This window comes from Nothoprocta perdicaria, unplaced genomic scaffold, assembly GCF_003342845.1.
Source record: "Nothoprocta perdicaria isolate Ctin4 unplaced genomic scaffold, notPer1 scaffold_0, whole genome shotgun sequence".
NCBI lineage: Eukaryota > Metazoa > Chordata > Aves > Tinamiformes > Tinamidae > Nothoprocta > Nothoprocta perdicaria.
In genome coordinates this window covers 7,061,363-7,072,044 of record NW_020454092.1, presented here as the reverse complement: position 1 = coordinate 7,072,044, position 10,682 = coordinate 7,061,363, and the positions used below count along the sequence as shown (strand labels likewise).

Below are 10,682 nucleotides of genomic sequence, written 5' to 3'. Positions count from 1 at the left end.
CAGCAGAGCTCTTATCAATTTACATGAGCAGAGAATTTGGCCTTCCCTCTCAGCAACACCAAACGTCAGTCTCAGTTACGTCTGTGATAAATACGAAGTTACTCTGTTCTTTTGAGCTGAAAGTACTGAATGCAAACCCAATAGATGTATCCTAGTTTTATAGGGAGATAAAAGAAAACAGGCTTCATGTAAGCACTTAAGGTCCAAAACTAACACACAACAAAAGGAGTAATCTTGTAAATGAATTATTGGAACTGAACAAATATGGGAAATAAAAAGCTCTGTAGGCAAGGAGAGAAGAGTTAAGATACTCTGCCTGGAACTGCAATCTATTTTGTTCTCCCAGAAGAAGCTGTCCTAGACATGTTATACCAGCTGCTGTCTATGATATATGCCCCTGCCTCCCCATATGCTTTATGTATATGCTAGCATATCACTCTGGAGTCAGCCAGCAGCTTTAAAATTGTCGCTTTGATAGCTCACCTTCTGACACTCCCCACCCTCTGTGCTTGTGAACTTAATTTAAAGTCTCAACTCTACTTATATACATATAGAGGCAAACCCAAAATGGTATTTTACAGTGACTATTGGGCTATCAACTATTTTCTGGGCAGTGCTGCAACACAGAACTCTGGCATGAGCTAATACAGATGGTTTCATCGGCCTGTGGCCTGTAGGGACAGAAGAGATATCATGATCATGTAGTTTGATACTCTGCACTATACAGGCCATAGATTTTCATCTGGTGATTCATAGATTRATATCTTTGGGGCCACTCAGGCCACAGAATGATATTGAACTAATAACTGGTGTTTGACTCATAAATCTTCCAGCAAGGTGTTCCAGCTATTGGTTGGAAGATTTCRAGAAATAGAAAATTCATACTTTTTCTCAGTGCCCTGTTGCAAATCTTGACTGTTAAGTAATTGTCCCTTACTTCTCATTTGTTTAAATACACAGTTATTAATTCCCGTTATATTTTACTTGATTCAAAACCCATTTAGCACTTTTTTTCCTCTTCCCATGGAGATATCTGCAAGCAATAATTATGGGACCTTTTGATTTTCTTTTTGATAAGCTAAACATATTTCTTCAGCAAGGCCTTGGTCTCGTATAAATCCTAAACCTGTTATATTCAAAGATATTTATCTTCCATTTTATCCAAATGGAAAAGACAAAGCTCCTTCATGATGATGCTTCTTGAATCAGTTCGAGTTTTCCTGAGTCACAGCATCTTCTGAGGCTCTGCTTCAGACCAGCTAACACATGTAATTCAGCTACAAAGATCTGTAACAGGGAATGGTCCAGCCACATTACATGTGGTGTAATRTAAAGTTCAATTTAGTCATCGCTGATCTTTGCTTTTGCTGGAGTCTCCATTAGGGATGAGCAATGTCAGAAACCTGGAATTTTCATTACAACCGAATGAGATACAGTAAAGAAGACAGTAACCATCTCCTTAGATTTGGTGGCCCTATTCTGTGGAGCATTAGGTTTTCTCTACATTTAGGTAAGTGCAGGTAGCAGATTTCTCTCTTACCACAGAATTAAAGAAGATGCACTGTCTTCTAGACCACAAATGAAATATATTACACATTTCTTAACCCAGAAGAAATGGGAAAATATTTGCTTTCCTTGAAACATTGACAGAATTAGCTCAAACCACTACAGTTATCAGAAGAAGTGAGTTTGGCCATTGGGCCTTCACCTTGGATCTTTTATAAAGATCTGTAAATTATATTTCCTTTTCTTCTTCTTTTATTTATTTTTTTATTACCCAGGGAATTCAGACAGGCTAAGTAAGGTGGCAAAAATCCCCATACAGTCATTGGAGGAAAATTAAATGTCACCCAAAGGCAAGTTTGCCTATCAAAGAGGTACTCCACCTCCCCCCATCTACATTCATCTGTATGATGGTCAGACTCTCTCCATCCTGCGTGGGATCCCACGCTGACCTCATATAACAGAAACAGGGACACAGAGGACATCCAAACAGAGACCTGAATAAGGCCTGTATAGCAAGAGTTCTGCATTCACATCACCAAATCTGCTTTTCAAAACAGGYTCTGGATGGTGAAAGACAAAGGAAGAGACATAATCACTGAGTGGCCAGGGAACCTACCCAGAAAGTCAGAGTCCCCAGGCTCTCCCTGCACCCGCCGCCCCATCCTAGGAATGTGTAATTTCAGTTATCACAGAATAGTTGAGTTTGAAGAGGCCTCTGGAGATCATTGGGTCCAGCAGAGAGGTTTAAGCACAACATTGTGGCATAACCCAAACAGAAGAGCACTATGAACAGTGGAATGATAAATACTAAACTAAATACTTATCAACACTTATCTGTGGCAAGGATAGCAGCAAAGAATTAAGAGGGCATGCAGAGACATGTGTCTTAAATGCTAGAATCTTGCAAATGTTTGCACAAATTTTACAAGAACACTATGCTGAGATTGTTTTTAGTCTGACACAGCTGTGTGCTCACTTWTAGTTTAAGAAATTTAAGGACAGCAGATTTTTAGCTAATTTAGGTTAAACTAATGCAACTCCTACATGAAAAAAGCCCCTTCTACCTCAGTATTATGGATATATTTCTATGCAATATTTGCAATGCAGAATGCTTTTAAATCGTTTTTCCTTAGTGAACAAAAATATCAAAATCTCTAACCTTCTCTGTCAGTATACTATAGGTGTTCTTCTATTCCTCTCAGGAATACAAATAATTGTTATCTCTCTGCCAGGAAATTATGCAATTTTGCAGTATCAACTCACTACCACAGTATGGAGAATTGCTTGAAATAGTTTTTCTTCTGCTATTAGGAGAAACCCACGAATAGAATTACCCCCACAAACCTCCCAGAACTTGAAAGACAGTGATCTTACACTGCTACCAAGTTGCACATAAGTATATATATTTTATAAGGGATATGAAATTAATATGTATATATTGTCCATTTAATTCACCACTGAATTTACTAGAAGTCAGTCAACAGTGAATTTAATGGACATGTTATTGATAACTACGGAGTTAGTGGTTCATATAAATGCACAGCAAATTCATTACAAAGTGCAGCTGACTGGATGCAGCTGTTCACACCCTCAATTTCTAAGCCAGACGGACAGCACGATAGTTGTGCTGGATGCTCAGAGATTTGAGAGAAACTGAATGGGGAGAGCACGGGGTCAGGTAATTCTGAGCTTGGGACGGCAGCAAAAGAAGTAATGAGCAACATGAGGAAGAAAGAGGATAACGTTAGTTTGTGGAGAGGTTTCCAGCATTTTTAGGCATGGACTGTGGTTTTGAGTGTATTAGGAGGACAAATTATCAGCCTCTATATTAAGTATGATTTTATGAATAGACAATATCCAGGTACTTTTTTCAGCAAGATCAGACACCAGCAGAATGCTACTGTTTTCTTTTCCTTTTAAAGTTTTAACTGAGATATTCTAAGCTTGATCATTCACAGGGGATTTGTCTTCAGATTCTCTAGCTATCTTGGAGTCCTTTTTTCTTTCCTTTACTTCCACATCTGCGAAGTTTACATCACTGTTCACTAAGATATCAAATGTATGTATCAAATGTGTGATCTCACAGCCCAAGGATTATTTTAGGCCAGTTACAGCAAAAACCTGAAACCTTGAAGATTTTACAGGAAAAAAATACACATATATGTATTATTTAATGTTAGTGAAATTCAGTTACCTGGAGGTTTAGTCTCAGTTCTAAGCCTGAAAGAGGAAGATCTAACATCTGATACATGATAAAGAGAGGGAAAACTTGTTGTTTGCAATTACTCTTCTTTAGTTGAAGTTAACTACTTCATTTGAAATATTTCTAGACTTTAGACTAGAACTTATATATCTTCATTTCACCATCAAAAACATATCTAAAGTCATATTCTAAATACTCTAAGGCAATACTGATAAAATATTGCTGAGCATGCTAGAGCTGAAAGCAACCAGTCTAACTTATGGAAATATTAACAAGGAATGCAGTGACTAGAAATCAGGAGATGTTTTCAGAGAAAGGCCAAGATTTAAATTGTCAAAAACTTAAGAAACAGTAAAAGAAATAAAATAAATCAAAATATATTCAGCTGTAATTACTATAGTCTTCAAGTAATTAAAAAATTAGGTCATGATGTATAATATGCAATAATACCAATTAAGCTATTGACCGTGTGGCAGGTGATGGCAAGTGAAATTTCAAATGATGGAATACTGATGTATCCCTTAGTATACAATACTCATTCATACTTCATGGTGCGTATAATTCATAAGTGTTAATAAATAAGTATTTGACTATCCAGTATTCCAAAGCAAATCAGCAATCTTAAATGGTAATGGCAGGGGCTCTGTCTATTTGCATTTACTAAGTACAAGAGGAGTGTCCTCTTGGAGGAGTTCAAAAGGTTATTAGAATTCACAGAGAAGAATTAAATATTACTAAAAATGAGGCAACACCCTTTATGTCTGGATCACAGCAAAGATTTTTTTTTTTCCTTGGGGAGAAACCAGATATTTRGATGTGTGCATTTCATCATATCTAATTTTAGCTATAAAATGAATCATCTTCTAGAAGTCTCTCCTTCTCCTTTAAGAGAAGATCCTTCTTCCCTCTCCTTCTCTAAARGGAATGCAGAGGACTAGAATAGACTGCATGACTAATAATATTTCAGTGACTGAAGTTACGTAAGATGAGACTAACCCCTTACCTTTAAAGAAGCTTCTTCAAAAGACTCACTCATTGTGGAGTCTGACTATAATCAGGAAATTTAATTTGGGTGATGTGGTTGAGGAAGTGTTCACATGTGAATATTTATATGAAGCATTAAATAATCAGGAAAGTCCTTAAGCATGCCTTCAACTTGGAAAGAGACCTAAGCACGTGCTCAAAATTAATAATGTACTTTATGTTTTCTTGAATGAAGCTAGACATATGGATACAYTTAAGTACTTTCCTAATACCAGGTTGAACTCCCAGAGATGAACCCATAGCTCATCTCCAGTTTTTCCAGTTTCTCTAGTTTTTCCAGTTTTCACTGAGTGTTTGAAAAACATCTAAAAGGAACCCAGGATACAGGAGATTTCTGAACCAAGATCTTTCCCAAAACATCCTGACCTAAACCAGTTCCACTCCATTCCTGTCACAGCCAGATCATTTTCCAGGCTGATTTCACAGGCAGGAATTCATATTAATCTTCTTGATAGAAAAAAATATATGTTTAGATTATTCAGATATTTCTTCYTGCAGTTACATTTATTGACCTGACTTAGAACTTCCTGGGCGGCRTTTTGATTTAATGAGGAGGAAAGCTATTTCTACATAAAGCATTGCAAATTTTACAGTGAAGCATGTATGTATCAGTAGATAGAGTCTCTGTAACTCACCAGAAGAAAGGAAGCTGGCAGAGTCTCACTGTGTCAGCAGAAGTAATCTCTACATCACATTCTCTTTCAGCATCTTCCATTTTCCTTGAAATTCAAGGCCTTACAATAGGAATGTAAACATGGTAAAAATAGATCTGTGGAACTTTAATATGAATATGCATAATGTTGCAGAAACAATCGCTTAAAATTGCAACATCATTCACACATATAATTTAAATGAATTTCTAGGAAGCCCATGACATTGGACTCGCAYTAAAAACAAAGCAAAACCTGGTTAGAGAATAATTTGGTCAGCAAAAAGTATTCACAGTGTTTCCCATACCCTGATTAGCTTTGAGTCTGGTAAGTCATTGCAGTTGGGCTTGTTGTAGTTCTAACATGTGTGTTTTGGGATTTTTTTCACTTTGTTTTGGTTTTTGCAACTGTATATTCTCCTGCTGARCATCAAAAATCTTGAAGTAGAGCCAGTCTGATACAGTGAACTGCCTTTGCAGCAGTAAAAATAAATAAATAAATCAACTTCCAATATATTATTAGAATAGACCATTCTAAATCTTTACAGCTTGAGCTAYACCCATTTTTGTATAAAAAATTATTTAACTCTTGCACAGGTAAAAGGCACAAAACCTGCAAATTAGCTGTTTTTCAAACCACATGCTCCTTTAGCAAGGAGAGACAAAACCAGTACACTCACTCACACCTTGGGGAACTCTTTCTATACAAACTTTGTAGAAACAATTTATCACCAGTGGCTTATCAGCTGCACTTAAGGGAGATGAACAATTTACTAGACTCAACCAGTTAAGCAGGGGGTGTGGGAAAAGGCATTTAAAATTCAAAGGGCAATAAGGCACCCACTTGTCTATAAAAAGCAGTGGGAATCACATGAATAATGTTTGGTTTTAGCCTTTAAGGTCCTCTCAGAGCTCTGGTTTTACAGTTGCTTTCTCATTTGCTTGCATTTTRTTCATATGAATGGTCTTTTGAAAGCAATGGGATCAACCGTTTCAGGATGTTAGGAAGTCAAGTCACATGGCAGCTGGGAACACACACATGTTCATTTGGTGATGGACAAGGAAAGTATTTTGGGAGGGGCTGTTTGGCTTTCAGTTTTTTTGTTGTTGTTTTTTAGTTTTTTTTTCCCTGATCATGCACCAGGACCAAATTAGAAATAAGTATTTCTGCACTGTTGCTTTTAAGTTTACACCAAGATTTTAACAAGGGCTCTCATAACCCTGTATCTGTTGATTTAGCACTTGTTCAGAAAAAGAGAGGAAAAAAACAACCCCAAATAACACAATCAGCATAGACATGCTCACTATTTTGGGAGCTTCCAAACCTCATGTTTGTTGGATTGCTCTGCCTTTAGGGAGATGCAGGATTGCTCTGCCTTCAGGGAGGGGGTAACCACTCACCTCTTTGGGACTAGTTGCTGAGCAGCTGTGGATTCATGAATTTCACAAACATTAGAGCCAGTGGTCACAGGAAAAAGCAGTACAGATCTGTACCAACAGTTTGCAGGCCCTTCCTCCCACTACAGTGCTGAGTTGTTGGAGTTTTTCTAATGAACTCCATCAGGATTGCTGAAAACATCTCCTTACCTAATTAATCACTAAACAAAGGAAGTGACTTGCCCAAATTAACCAACTCCCAAATTTTCATGATTGCTCAGGCACATGGCAGAAGGAAAAATCTTTAACAGTTTTAACAGTTTAAAGCTGTTTTGAAACAAATACAGCTAAAATCACATGAGTTATGAGTTTAAAAAAAAAAAAAAATCAAGCTTTCCTTGTTCCAGGAATTCTGAGGAGCTATTTTTAAAACAGTGATAGGAGTAGTGCTCAGCGACAGGGTCTTGGGGTCATCACATACAGCCTCATGGTGCTGTATTTTCCTTTGGTGCAGCTATGTATTTATCACATGCCAGTCTTATGTTCAGAGAGTGGATTTAAACACTGAAGTATCTCTGCTTTTATAATTAATTCAAAGCTATGGAAAGCAGTCCAATGACAATACCAAAGTCAGAGAATTTCAATATAATTATGATGAGGATTATATCAACCACATAACAAGCAAATTATTATGATGTGTCCTTTCAAAAATTATAAGGAGAGCATTACTTTGGTAGGATAATTATCTTYGAGCAAATTCAGCTGCAATGCTGCATAGACTCGCTTGTGGGAGGTAGAATTCACCTGAGGTGCATGAAAGAAGGAAAGGGAAGCAAAAGCCTTTTGCTCTCGCACATACAGAAAAGAAATGAGTCATAATTTGGTGTCCTATTATCCAGAAAACAAAAATGTCAAAAATGTAGCTGGTAAGCTAAAAATGACTGAAAATGCCTCAGTGCTGCAACGCTTCAGGAAATATCATCTGCCATCTGACTGGATTTTAATACCAGCTATAATTTAAGACGTAAATAATACATCAGACTACACAAATGTCAGGACTTCACACTTTCACTCTTTCGGCCATTTTCTTAATTTTGAAAAGATCCAGAAAGAAACGGCTTGTTGATATTATCATGCCAATAATATAGTTCCTACTAAACACGAAAGGTGGCGTGCTGAAAAACTGAAGGTCTAACCAAGCCAGTATCTTGRGCCTTTCCAGGGCCAGTAATAGGTGCTTAAGTAAAGTTTGCAAGGCCCAGAAGATTTTAGAGTGAAACTTCTCCTTGCACATTCTTCCAGCTACTGAAGCTTAATCTCTTTTCTCAGGGATTGTATGTCTTCATACCAAAGAGGCAGGAGTGCTCCTGACAGAGATTTCTGTTATAAATTTGCCTTTGGAATCTATTTATCCTCTTGGCATTCAGAACCTCTAGGAACAATGACTTCCACTGTTTAACTGAATATTGTGTGAGAAAGTCCTCCCTCTTGTTTGCTTTAAATTTCAGTGTGATAACTTTATTTTATTTACCTTTCAGTTCATTTGTTACGAAAAATCCACGTACCATAATTTGCTCTCAGATACTCTGAAGTCAGTAAATGTTCATAATATGATGTACCACCTTCATATCTACCCAACTTGCCCTGCTGCACTCTGCACTATCAAACAAGCTGCCAACATCCTGTTCATATATAGTACCAGCAGATGATGGGCTTTTCAGTGGTGCTGGGCATTAGAGGGGAAAAGAGACAGGAATTCAGTGGCTTTTGAGGCACCGTTTCTGATCTTTGGACATAACAGATGATCACAAAGAATTTGTGACACTTTGTCCATTGAGCTCATAACCCTATCTATTTTCCCTCTCTGGTGTCATTAAATGAACTGCTTTTTGTGGAGAGCCAAGTACAGYGCTTTACAGAAAATAGGGTCGACTTAAACACCCATTTCACTGATTATGTGTTACAGAGGGTGATGGAAAAGGGGTACATACTGTAGTCACATTGAAAAGTTTACTCAGAAACAGCTTATYTACAGATACTATAAAAGAATTTCCTTCAAATAAACTTTACAGCCTAATGGGGATGCACTCAGCACTAAATCCCTTAACAGTGAAATAATTGCAAAGTGGTGGGTATGCCACACTCAAAGGATATGAATAAAACCTGAAGGTTCAAGTACAAGCCAGAGGGTGATAAAAAGAAAGCTGTATGCCTAAGATGCAAAATAGGAAGGACAGCTATTTCCTTTCTCCAGAGTAAATCCTTACATATTGGCCTTATGTGAGGGTCAAGAGCTTGTTCAGTAATAATTACTGTTTTGACTGCAGAGGGAAAGTCTTGTTCTGTGCCCAAGGGGTTTCACCATCTAATTGCACTTACAATGGCCAGCAGCTTTTACACCACATAAAATGGATTATGCTTGCACCTTTGTCCATCCTGGGAAATAGATATCCTTTTTATCCTTTTGCTGGTCACAGAGATTTAATTCTCTGTGACATTACATCAGACCTGAGTTTGGCCTACACAGACAGTCAGGAACCTATGGCTAATACTCCCCACTCTCCTAGCACAAAATGAGTTGGAAACAGGAAGAAAACAAAACCRCTGAAGTCAAGGGGAAGACACTACAATATGAGGTAATGTATAAACAGACTGTTCATCCCAGAGTTGGGAGAAGGTAAACAGTAGGAAATGGTGCTTTGCAGGCATCTCTCCTATGCCTTCACTGCTGCACCACAGCTGTAGCTCTCCTTGAGCTGCAGTAAATCTTTGACATTTGGGAACCACCTGAGCTGCACAATGCTCACCTACCTAGGGTGTTTAAGAGGGCCTAAGGTGTGTAGCTGGCAGGGGACTGGAGAAAGCTGATGCTATCACTCAYACTTCATGATGACCACAGCCCTTGGGGATCACACCACACCAACCAGCTGGGCTGCACRCCTGGTTCTCACAAGCAGAGCCTTTGGTAGAGGCATGAAGCACATCTGGAACTCAGGGCTGGGGAGGAACCAACTGAACCACTGCAAGACCTGTTACAACGCTGAGCAGCAACTCAGGCAAAGCAATGCTGAAGCAGCAACTCTTTCTCCTCTGGTACGGATTCATTGTCCCTGAGGGCAGCCAAGGCTGGGCTGGGCGGACAGTGAGATATGGCTGGGAACTTTCCCCTCAGTCTCGTCATGATTTTTGCAGGCTGAGATTATGGATTTAGCATTATGTATTGCCATGAAAATCCAGCAGAGACAGGGATTTCTAGTCCTATCTCCTACCACTGTCAAGCAAAACTTCCTGGATAGAGAGTTTTTGCCTCCACTTATTTATTTTTTTCCTTTGAGTGCAGCCTAAACCATCCCTTCCTGTTGGGAACAGCAGCTGCAGCATACAGCATCAGCTTGCCAAGCCTGTGAGACTGTGAAATATCATTTACCTTGGAGCAAGATGCTATCAAAAAGAACAACTGTGTGGGCCTGACTATGAATTCATTACATAGCTGTGCTTAAGAGGATAAGTTACAGGATCAGAAGCAAAAGAGGTCCCACTTCTAAGCTAACACTTTTGGACCTGAAAGGACACATCTGAAAGYATTACAGAGACAAAATGGGAAATTTGGTTTCCTTGCTCAGAAAAGGACTCGGAGATTTCAAAGGCTGCAGATCCAAACATATTCAMCAGGGCAGGAAGCTGATACTTCTTMTGTAGGTTAATGGGGACATGGTGGCCCAAGAAGACCAAGTAATTGGCTGATGAAAGCCACAAAGCTGACACATACACTTCCCAGCATACCTGCATTATCCCACAAATCTGGAGGAACCTGTATAAATACCACAGGCTATAGATAAAAAATACTTTCAGTTTCTTTCTTGTTGCTTTCACCATCTGGCCTTTTTTGGTGTTTTTTATTTT

At 38.5% G+C, this 10,682-nt stretch overlaps 1 long non-coding RNA gene across 1 annotated transcript; it reads right to left on the bottom strand.

Annotated features, from left to right (window-relative positions):
• Nucleotides 1–1,316: 1,316 nt before the first annotated feature.
• Nucleotides 1,317–5,465, bottom strand: LOC112943826. Its single transcript, XR_003248662.1, has 2 exons — nt 5,389–5,465; nt 1,317–1,403 (listed from the first exon to the last, which is right to left on the bottom strand). It is a non-coding gene; the product is annotated as an uncharacterized LOC112943826 (long non-coding RNA).
• Nucleotides 5,466–10,682: the final 5,217 nt, after the last annotated feature.